This window comes from Suricata suricatta, chromosome 6 (assembly GCF_006229205.1).
Source record: "Suricata suricatta isolate VVHF042 chromosome 6, meerkat_22Aug2017_6uvM2_HiC, whole genome shotgun sequence".
NCBI lineage: Eukaryota > Metazoa > Chordata > Mammalia > Carnivora > Herpestidae > Suricata > Suricata suricatta.
Genome location: NC_043705.1, coordinates 136728733 through 136739531, shown reverse-complemented (window position 1 = coordinate 136739531; position 10799 = coordinate 136728733). Strand labels below are relative to the sequence as shown.

The window sequence follows — 10799 nt, the reverse complement described above, 5'->3', positions numbered from 1 at the left end:
AATTATAGCAAAAATGCGGACATATGTCCTTGTCCCTTTCTGATTTAAGAATATGCTTCTTATCCATTTTGGCCCCGTGTGTCCATGCCGAGGGGTTGTATGAATAGTGGCACGACTGACTTTTTTATGTACAGAATATAAAATTTACCATCTTTTAAAAAAATTTTGTGACTGTTTATTCATTTTCGAGGGACAGAGACAGAGTGCAAGTGGAAGAGGGGCAGAGAGAGAGGGAGACACAGAATCCGAAGCAGGATCCAGGCTCTGAGCTGTCAGCACAGAGCCCGGTGCGGGGCTCGAACTCAAGAGCCGTAAGATCTTGACCTGAGCTGAAGTCAGACGCTTAACCGACTGAGCCACCAGGCACCCCTTAACCATCTTTAAGTGTACACTTCAGTGGCATTAAGGACATTCACAACCATTACCACCATCCATCCTGAGAACTTTTTTTATCCTCAAGATGGACTTTTGGATGCGGGGGGGGGCGGGCAGGTGTCATCCCCCGACCTGGTCATTGGACTTCTTCGGCTTTCCACATTCTTTATATCATGGCCTTTTTTTTTTTTTGCAGTTTTGTACCTTTATTTGACAATCAGCAATTAGTTCTCATCCACATTAACGGTCTGTAGATTTTTGAAAGTGGTGACAGGTACATAGGTAACCAATGTATAGAGCATGTTTAGTGACTCTTCATCCTCGTTGCGTTTTCTGGACAACCGCACACGGACACGGTAGGGAACCTTCCTTTTTCCTTTGGCCCAGACAGCTTTGTTGAGCCTGGTCTTAATGCGCACATCTGGGGTTCCCATCTCCTTCACAGCAAATTTCTGGATCTCTTTGAGTGCCCGAGGGGCACGCTTCTGGAATCCCACTCCATGGATGCGCTTGTGAGTGTTGACGGTGTATTCTCTGGTCACTACCTCGTTGATGGCAGAACGGCCTTCTTCTTCTTCTTCTCTCCGCCCTTCTTTGCGGGAGCCATTTTGCCCTGCCCGGGTTGGAAAGGGAGAGCGCGAGGTATTGTGGGAGAGAGAAAGCAGCGTCCTATCATGGCCTTCGAATCTCCGTATTTCCTCCAGACTTCCATACAGGAGTCCAGTGCAAGGGGGGTTTAGGTGACCAGATGGATGAAGCAAAGCCTGTTCTACTTCATCTCCAAATTGAAGAAGTAGTAACAGGTGGCTTCTGGTTGCATCCTAGGAACACCATCATTTAACAGGCCTCCAAGGAACTGTATTAACTCAGGCCACGGTGATGACTTGAGTTTCTTGGATGTGGGCCTTCACAGTCTTGAACCAAAGTCCCATCCGCCGATGGAGGAAGTCCCAGGGCCTTCCTAGTGTATGGGAAAGAGACCCCACCAAGCCAGTATAGAATCTTCCAGGCCTCCAGGAGAGAAGGGCAGCCTGAATCGGGGCATTCACATTAATTTTCTAAGGACTTGCCTGCAAATGAATTTTGCATGAGAATAATTGTTCTTCTAGATCAGATGATTTTCTCATATTTTAGTGAGATCAAAGAAAGCCCATATTATTTCTGTTGAAGCTAACCTAGGGGAGGAAAAATATCTAATTCTGAGCACCACATTAAAGCAAGTAAATTTTTAGATTGACAACTAACCTCCTATGTGAAAACCTATGCAAATATGAATAAAGAAGTGACTAGTTCAGAATTAGTGTTAGTTTTCTCTTAAATAGCAAGGTCCTAAGGTGGTGTGATTGTTTTTACAAGAATGTGCCTCACACGGCTTAAGACTGGTTACTTTGTAAAACGTAAAACTAACAACATATATTTTTATGGATCTCAAACAGTCTGTTGGGTCACCTGTCGTTAGGTTGATTATCACTCGATTACCTTAGGACTGGCCATGTTTCCGTACGCTTTTCTCTATAGACATTCAGTTTCCTTCCAGTCCTATTTTCATCTTAATGATTGTTTTACAGTCAGACACAAATTAAGTGGGTCCAAACCGTACAATCACTTTTACGTCATTTGTTCAAAGTAGTTGGGTCTTCTCTTAATTCATCTTAGTTTTGCTCCCGTTTCATCCTGTAGGGCTTGAAAACAAAAGCTTATCTGGATTCTGCTTAGGTGTAATATCAACGTGGTCTGTAAGTCGTGGAAAACCACTCCCGCCCGTTTCCGACAGCCCCTACACCAAAGTGCTCTGTAGAGCAGCCAGAGGCGTGTGCCGTGTGACTGTACCTGAGGAGCCGAGAGGTCTGTGGGGACAAGTGTGGGGCGAAGCCGGCCCAAGTGGGTGAACCACACGTGGGACTGAAAGTTGAATCCTGGCTGGTATCTCTGGAAAAATACTACTCTCTGTTTAAAAACCAACGTTCTGGGGGCGCCTGGCTGGCTCAGTGGGTAGAGCACGTGACTCTTGATCTCGGGGTCGTGAGTTCAAAGCCCCATGTTGGGCATAGAGATTACTTTTAAAATAAATAAATAACATCAAGCCCAACTTTCTGTATATAATTGATCAATTGGCCCTCATCGTCAATGTCATCAGGGCTTAGGTTGATCTTTAAGTCCTTTTGCTGCCATCGGAGTCACTTACTTGTGATGATTCTCGGAAACCTTCTTCGAATGAATTTCTGTACGTTAAGTATTTCCAGCTTAGTCCAGAAGGGTTGGCTTATAAATCTCATCAGCGCAGGTAGCTTATTTGAACCAGGAATGCATTCTGAAAAGCATTTCTAAGTACAGAAGTATGCTTTCTTCCCCCCACTTAAATAGCTTATTTGTAAGCAAGGAATATTTTTTGTTGTTCCTAACTTATAAAGCCTCATGTGGAATATTTAGATGGAACCGAATAGAGGTTGGGTGTTAAAATCAGGTACAAGCACAGCATTTTACAGTTTTATTCTGTTTACCCTCGAGTCTGAAAAGGCGGAATGAGGTCAGTAATGCTAAAATACTTCACGGACACTGTATAGCTTTACTCCATTGCACCTTAGCATCGATCAACAAATTTATCAGGACAGATGCAAAACCCTGAGACTTTCCTGGCCCCAATTCTTGTTATCACTGCCATCCCCAAAATCAGCATCCGGGAAACAGCTTGGGAAGTGCTTCAGGTACCCATCAGCATGTGCACGAATGTCCCTTGGGTGCTGGCTTCTCTGCTGGACTGAGCTCCATGGAAAGGCCCCAGAGGCCAGGGAAAGAGAAGCAGCTGGTGCAAAATGATCGACACCAGGAGCAAAGACCTGGAAAGTTGCTTCAGTGTTCTGGAACTTTTAGTATGTAACTCCAAGCAGACACATCTATGACTCCTGTACATAAAAAAGGAGCAGAGATGAGCTGATGGTGAAAATGGTGTTTGTTATAAAATATTCATATCATTGGAGGTAAATAGGAAAGATAAATATATCTCTCTTATCGGAAGTGGCCTTAGTTATAGTTTATTTTCTTTTCATTTCTTTTGATGTTTATTTATTTTTCAGAGAGAGAGAGAGAGAGAGAGAGCGAGAGCACAAGCAGGGGAGGGGCACAGAGAGAGGGAGACACAGAATCTGAAGCAGGCTCCAGGCTCTGAGCTGTCAGCACTGTGAGATCATGGCCAGAGCCAAAGCCAGAGGCTTAACTGACTGAGCCACCCAGGTGTTCCTAATTTATTTTATTTTTGAAATATTTATGTTCAAGAGGGAGAGAGAGCAGAGGAGGGGCAGAGAGAGAGGGGGAAACAGAAGCTCCAAAGCAGGCTCTGTGCTGACCGCAGAGAACCTGATGCAGGGCTCAAACTCACAAACTGTGAGATCATGACCTGAGCCGAAGCCAGATGCTTCACCAACTGGGCCACCCAGGTGCACCGTCCCCGCCCCCACCCCACCTTTTAGCTATAATTGAACATGCTGGAGAGATGAAAAGAACAACTCAGCACTGGTGAATGTGTGATCTATGTTTAATGCATTAGTCATTAGGTAAATGAGAAATTAATGTTTCCACTTGGTTTCTACTTCACAAAGTAATCATGGAACACTTGAATCTATTGTAGGACCCGTGATATTTAGCAGTTGTATTTTTGGCTGGCCCTCCTGTATGTCCTCACAAGAGCAAACAACTGTGAAAATACATCTTGCACACACAAGAAAAGGAAACACTGCACGACTTTTTTTTAGAGCAGGAAGGAAAGTGGCTTCTTCCCTTTGAGAACTGCGGCAGGGCAGTGCTTGTGAAACTATTCACGGAGAGGGACAGGGTTTTAAAGTTTCCAGTCCTTTGCAGTCTGGCACTTCTGTAAAATACAGTAAAAATGTTACACTGAGATCTCATTGCTGTAAACGTTTCCAAACGCTTCCTCTCCTTTTCTGTATGTGTTACTGCAGACGGACAACAAACGTTTCCCAGTGTGACACTGGCCTACGGACCACAGCCAGAAGCACCGAAATAGGCATTTCAGGCAAGAATTCGTAGATCTGATGTGTTTACTAGGGGGTTTGGGATTTTGCCTAGAGCGGTGTGTTTGTTGTTGTTGTTGTTTTGTTTGGTGGGTTTTTTGCTGTTATTGGTCCAACCAAGGCGCTGTGTGGAGTTATATGGTGTGTGTCCTGCTCCGGGCACCTGACTGCGGGGTGAATGAGGGCTGGGATCCGCCTTCCAGACTTTCATGGGTCTCTGTGCTCTCTTAGCAGAAGCTAGCAAGGACCTCATTTTGATTTCGGTTCTTTGTGCTAACAAAAACCTCCATCGTGACATTTTATTTCTTTACTGGATTTCAAGCTCCTGCGGGAAGGGCTATGGGTCTTACATCATTGCGAGTAGAACAGAGCTCATTCAAATATCAAGTAATTTCCAAATTGCGAGTTGATCATGAGAGCCAAGGGCAGCTGTTACTACTTAAAGATGATTTTCCCCTGAAATTTCTTTTTATTGATCCAGAACTTACAGAGAGCACGTTTTTAGATGTCCTGGGGAGGGAAGCTTCCTGAAGTCAACGATACCCTGACATACTCACCAAGTCAGAGTGACCTGCGGAATGGCCACAGTAGACATTAGAGGTCAAACCAAATTTTGCCAACGTTCTATCTCTAGTGAGTTTAAAATTAACCAAGTACAGTGACCTCACCCAGAGGCAGGTTTTTAAGTAAATATGGCTCATGGAAGGACGTTTATGAAGTGGGGTCATGGATTTTCAAGAATGAACAGGACCGTAGATGTCTGGGGAGCACACGGGCCTTGTTCCATGCCTGCGGAAAGGCCTGATCTGGGCGCCGGGCTCTGCCGGGCCTCCTCCAGGCCCCAGGTTGGAGGCAGAGACGTAGGGTCAGGGCGGTGTGGTTAAAGGAGGCAGGGGCTTGGGCAGCCTGCACAATCCCATGGCAGGAACCCCTGAGAGCATCTCAGAGTCAGAAGCAGGATACACCCACGGCACAAGTGAAGGCCTCGAAGCTTATCACCAGCACAGAGGAAAATACCTCTCGGTGCCAAGTGAGACAGGAGAGCGTAATTAATAACAGGGTTTCCAGCAGACTGTATGAACCAGGTACATTCATTACACCTTGGTCCCTGACGGTCTGCAGAGCTCCAAATGAGCACCGCTCTGCTTAGCTTTTCCAGGACTTCCACGTGGTGGGCCAGAGAGGGGTCATGAGCTGAATTTTTGCACTAAGGAAGAGCTTTGGAAAATCCGTGAATTCCAGTTCTGTGTGGGTTTTATTGTGAACGGGAAATGTTTAGCAGCTTAAGTCGCTGTTTTATGATCATTATATCAGTCTTGTCAGGAATGCAAGACGTAGGAGTTCCTAACATACTTTGGGTTCTGTTCAAGCCGTTTGGGGTTGTGATGACAGAAAACCACTTAAGCGAGTTTGAGAGCGAGAAGCCCGCAGAGCCACAGGGCAGGAAGTCCAGCCAGCTGCCTTGGAAGTCGCCTGGGCCCTAGAAAGCCAAGAATTAAGGCTTCCAGCTGTGGCTGTCATGTTTCCAATGAGAGATGGTCTCATGGCTCAAGATCTCTTACGTGTTTTCTCTCTTTTTCCCTACCCTTCTTGGTCTCTCTCTACCTCTGCCCCCCACTCTTCATCTTCCGGGCACAAACGGCTGCTCCTGCCACTGAGGCAAACTGCATCTGAGTTCACCAGTTCAAATTCCCAAGTAGGGTCTGGTCAGCTCAGCCGACCCATAGCCCTTGAACCACACACCCTGCTCTATAAAATCTGTGGCCAGGGCGTGAGGACAGCGTATCGGCAGCACAGATTCAAAAGTTCTGGGAAGCAGGTGTGAGCAAGGTGTGCTTTGAATTTCATTGTTTGGAGACTTTCACAGCTCAGGTGCACACATGAGTGAACTTCAGTGATGGAAGAAGCATCTAGTTCAGATCAGGATATAATCAAGGATCATAATCTTATCAGTGAACATCCTCCTGATAAAAAATATTAATGAATTGACTGAAGATGAACAAAGACAAGTGCCAGGTGGCACCGGGGTGTTAGGGTAACCGTCGCACAAGGCTGCCCTCCTGAAGTAGTTTTCTCAGTGGTCAGGTGAAGATACAAAGAAGAAAAAGTTGCAGGTGCCCAAGGTAATTCTCCTCCTCCAAAGGCTTGTTGCTATTGATCTGTTTAAGTTGCTGAACAGATACACATGTGGTGTTTTAGAAATGCAGACCAGGGGCTCCTGGGTGGCTCCGTCGGTTAAGCGACCGTCTTGATTTTGGCTCAGGTCATGATCTCATCATTTGTGAAATCGAGTGCTGAGTGGGCCCTGAGCTGACAGTGCAGAGCCTGCTTGGAATTTTCTCTCTCAAAATAAATAAACAAACTTAACAAAAACGAAAAAACTCCAGGAGTGAGTGTTATTCCCATTAACAGAAAATGCAGACCAAAGTCCTGGGAGCTTTCCTGCAGCGTTTTGATGCCAAACGGATTACAGGTCCTCAGAACCTTACCTAGGTGCATTTTCAGCAACCTTTTTAGTCTGCAGTGGATTAGCTCTGTGACGCATTCTGGCTGCAGTACTTAAACTTCATGTTGCAAAGGTTGGATTTGGCATTGTCTACTTCCTCCAGGTTCCATGACGACTTCCTTAATTTGTTGTTCTCTTTGTGCCACGAGTAGTAAATTTCCATGGTAGTGGAGATTGGCTCCGCCGCTCTTACACATAAGCACGAAGGTCAAATCTGATTATCTGATTTTCTGACCTCTTGTGTAGAATTCCCAACAGCTCTATCAAAGTTAGTTTTATGCTTACTGTAATGAGATATTGTTTTCCCTATTCCTATTAGGACTTCTACAGGATATTATGGACGGTAAGACAGCCTGGGGCCAGGAAACAGAATACACCCAGACCCTAAGAGGAGTAAACCTGGCGGTGGCTCTCATTAATGAGACTGCATTTGTGGTTTTCTAGACAGTATAAAAACAAGGGGAAGTCTTGGAGAACCTCTTAGTGGATATCAGACAAGATAGTTTGCTATTGTAAATGGATAATCCACTAAATCTATTTCCGGACCAATGTGTGTTGAAGACATTAAGCTTAGCTGTATTTCAAAGGTTAACAATACAGCTAAACTAAGCCAAGGGATGTTTGGCTAAAAAAAGAAAGAAAGAAAGAAATCATGTGCTTCAGGAAGTACATGTGCTAAAACTGTAACAATACAGAGAAGATTAGTGTGGCCCCTGCGTGAGGATGACGTGCAAATTCATGAAGTGTCCATATTTTATATAGTCAGTGACACTACTGATGTGTGGTGAGTGATGATAACCACATTATCATGGTGAACACAGGGTAACGTGCAGAACTGTGCAATCACTATGGTGTATACCTATACAACATAACACTGTACATCAACTATGCTTTTTTAAAAAACTAAAATAAATATAGGGAAGAGGAAATATTTTTTACAAGCTAATGATCATCAAGACCTATGTGTAAATGTGCTGAAGAGTGCTAGGGAAATCATAGTAACAAAAGCAGTCAGGCTTAAAGCTTTATTCCAATGTCCTCAGACACCGAGTTGAATACCCATGTGGGAAGAAGCAAGTCCCTTCTAAAACAGATATGGATGGTGCTGTAGCCATGGTTCCCTACTATGTACGCAGAGTCACTGACTCCAGCTCAAGAGACATAAATAGAGATGATGGAATAGTTTCAAATGCTCCAAACTGTCTTCCTGACTTTACCCCTAAACCACCTCCAGATAATGAGACTTTTCTTTTTAAAAAACTTTTCAATGTTTATTTATTTTTGAGAGAGAGAGAGACAGACAGACAGACAGTCAGAATACAAGCAAGGGAGAGGCAGAGAGAGAGGAAGACACAGAATCTGAGTTAGGGTCCAGGCTCTGCGCTGTCAGCACAGAGCCTGATGTGGGGCCCGAACTCATGAACCGTGAGATCACAACCTAAGCCAAAGTCAGACACTTAACCAACCGAGCCACCTGGGCATCCCAGATAATGAGACTTTCGATGTCAGTTTTAGGTGTTCTTGTTTGGTTGGTTTTGGGGGGTTGTTTGGTTTTGGTCTGTACAAAGCTTTGTATTCTTCACTTTTCACTTAATGTGTGTATTAGTCAGAATCCTGGCAAGAAACAGCATTCACTTGATGGTTCAAATGAAGAATGGTTTAGAGAAGGAGGGTTTACAGAGATGCAAATAAGGTTAAGGGAACCGACAAAAGATGCTGAGGCACCCAAGAACCAGCCGTAGCATGAGGCTGTTACTATCATCAGAGCCCAAAAGGCAAAGGGAGAAAATGAAGCTAAGGGAGCCCAGAGAGGCTGCAGGCGGAGAGGGGGCTGCCCAGCAGGAGCTGCAGTCCGGGAGGAGCAGAGGCAGGGAGACCATGAGAAGACACATCCCGGCTGTCGGCTGTCGTCTCTCCCCCTGCCCTTTCATCTCCTGCTGGTATCTCTCATTGGCTAAACCCACCCTGCGGCCGGAGGGCAAGGGAAGAGGAACAAAGCAGTGTGCGGGGCTCCAGGTCCTTGGGTGCAGAGCAGGGTAGAAAATGATTCTGCCTGGCTCAGTCCATAGAGCATGCGACTCTCGATCTTGGGGTCAGGAGCTCGAGCCCAATGTTGGACACATAACTCTCTTTGCCTCATGGTGCCCATGTGAGAAGCCTCAGACAGCACCTTCCTGGGCTAGAGAACGGTCTTGACTACACCAGGATCTCGTAGACACTGGTGGAAATTTAAACGGGCACACGTATCGAGAAGCTTCTAGTTTCTATGTCTATTTGTACGTCAAACAAGGGGCAGTGATGAAAAGTTATAACCGAAGGCATTTTCAAATGGATGAGACAAAACAAACATCTTCAAATGTTAACTGGAAAGGAATCTCTCCACATAAAACCATTTAAAGAGGTTTATAACGTTTAGCAATGTAAGCAAAGATACATGATGAGGGACGCCCTTTTCAAAACTGTAATAACGCCTCAAAGTTCCTATTTGTAGATTGATGGTCCTAAGGAGATGCATGGTCAGATTAACACACTGCCTACTAACCGAGACTGGGAGGGTCAGCATCATCTATGGGGCAGGCCAGAAAAGCTGTTAAACCCTTGTATACAAACAGAACAAATTATCACACTGGTCCATGTGATTAATGATTGAATACTGACAGCCACTTTTCATTGTAGGAACATTCTAACTGTGTTGCAGCATCTAGCCGTCGGTTTGGTTCTTCTGTGCACCTGCGGCTAACCTCATATCCCATGTTCCCTCCTCAAAACTCTTTGGTTTCAAGTTTTACCATAGTGAAGAAAGGATTTTTTTGAATCTCTTCCCAAGGTCAGGCCAGGGATCTTCCAACATTATGCTTTCAAGAAAATCAGTTTCCAAATTGACTGTTCAAGAAACCCAGAGGGCACACCTTAGTGGTAGGGCTAAATTAGATCAGAATTGAGGCAACTGCAGATCTACTCTGAAACAGTTTTTCAAAAAGCCATAAAAAGATCAAATCCATTTGACCTTCAAGTAGGGTAACTTTCTTCCAGAACAAAACCAATGTTCCTCAAAGAAAATAGCGAAGTTCAGATACTCAATAACCTAACAACTCAATATTCAACTTCTAGTAAAATATTTCTGGACATGCCAAGAATCAGAAAATCATGACCCATAACCAAGAGGAAAAAGAGTCAACAGAAAAAGATCCACCAATGACAGGGAATGTAGAATTAATACACAAAACTTTGAAATACCTATTATAAATACTCTATACCTATGGATCTTTAATATGAATAGAATGGAGAGGACGTGTGAAGATATAAGAAGAACCAAATGGAAATTCTGGAGATAAAATAGTTGAAATGAAAAAAAAAATACACTGAATGAGATTGACTGCAGCTGAGACATGGGAAAAGGAAGGACCAGCCAACCTGGAGATGCAGCAATACAAACAGTTCAATCTGCAACACAGAAAAAAAGATGGAAAAAATAAATGAGGCCTCAGTGACCTGCGGATAATATCAAATGGTTTATTGTATGTATAATTGGAATCCCAGGAATCCCAGAAAACTGTGATTTAGTGGGGGGGGAGGGGACAGAAAAATATCTGAAGAAATAATGACTGAAAAAATTCCAAATTAAAAAAAATTTTTTATTAATGATTTTTATTTATTTTTGAGAGACAGAGAGAGGCAGCTTGAGCAGGGAAAGGTCACAGAGAGAAGGAGACACAGAATCTGAAGCAAGCTCCAGGCTCTGAGCTGTCATCACAGAGCCTGACGTGGGGCTCGAACCCACGAACCATGAGATCATGACCTGAGCCAAAGCCAGAAGCTTAACCAACTGAGCCACCCAAGTGCCCTGAAAAAATTCCAAATTTAATAAATACTATGAATCCATGGATCTA

At 44.4% G+C, this 10799-nt stretch overlaps 1 non-coding gene and 1 pseudogene across 1 annotated transcript; one reads left to right on the top strand and one right to left on the bottom strand.

The window, feature by feature from the left end:
• Window positions 1–567: 567 nt before the first annotated feature.
• LOC115294343 lies at window positions 568–1021 on the bottom strand (annotated as a pseudogene).
• Window positions 1022–7563: 6542 nt separating this feature from the next.
• LOC115295041 lies at window positions 7564–7667 on the top strand. Its single transcript, XR_003910274.1, has one exon. It is a non-coding gene; the product is annotated as a U6 spliceosomal RNA (small nuclear RNA).
• The last annotated feature ends 3132 nt before the right edge of the window (window positions 7668–10799 follow it).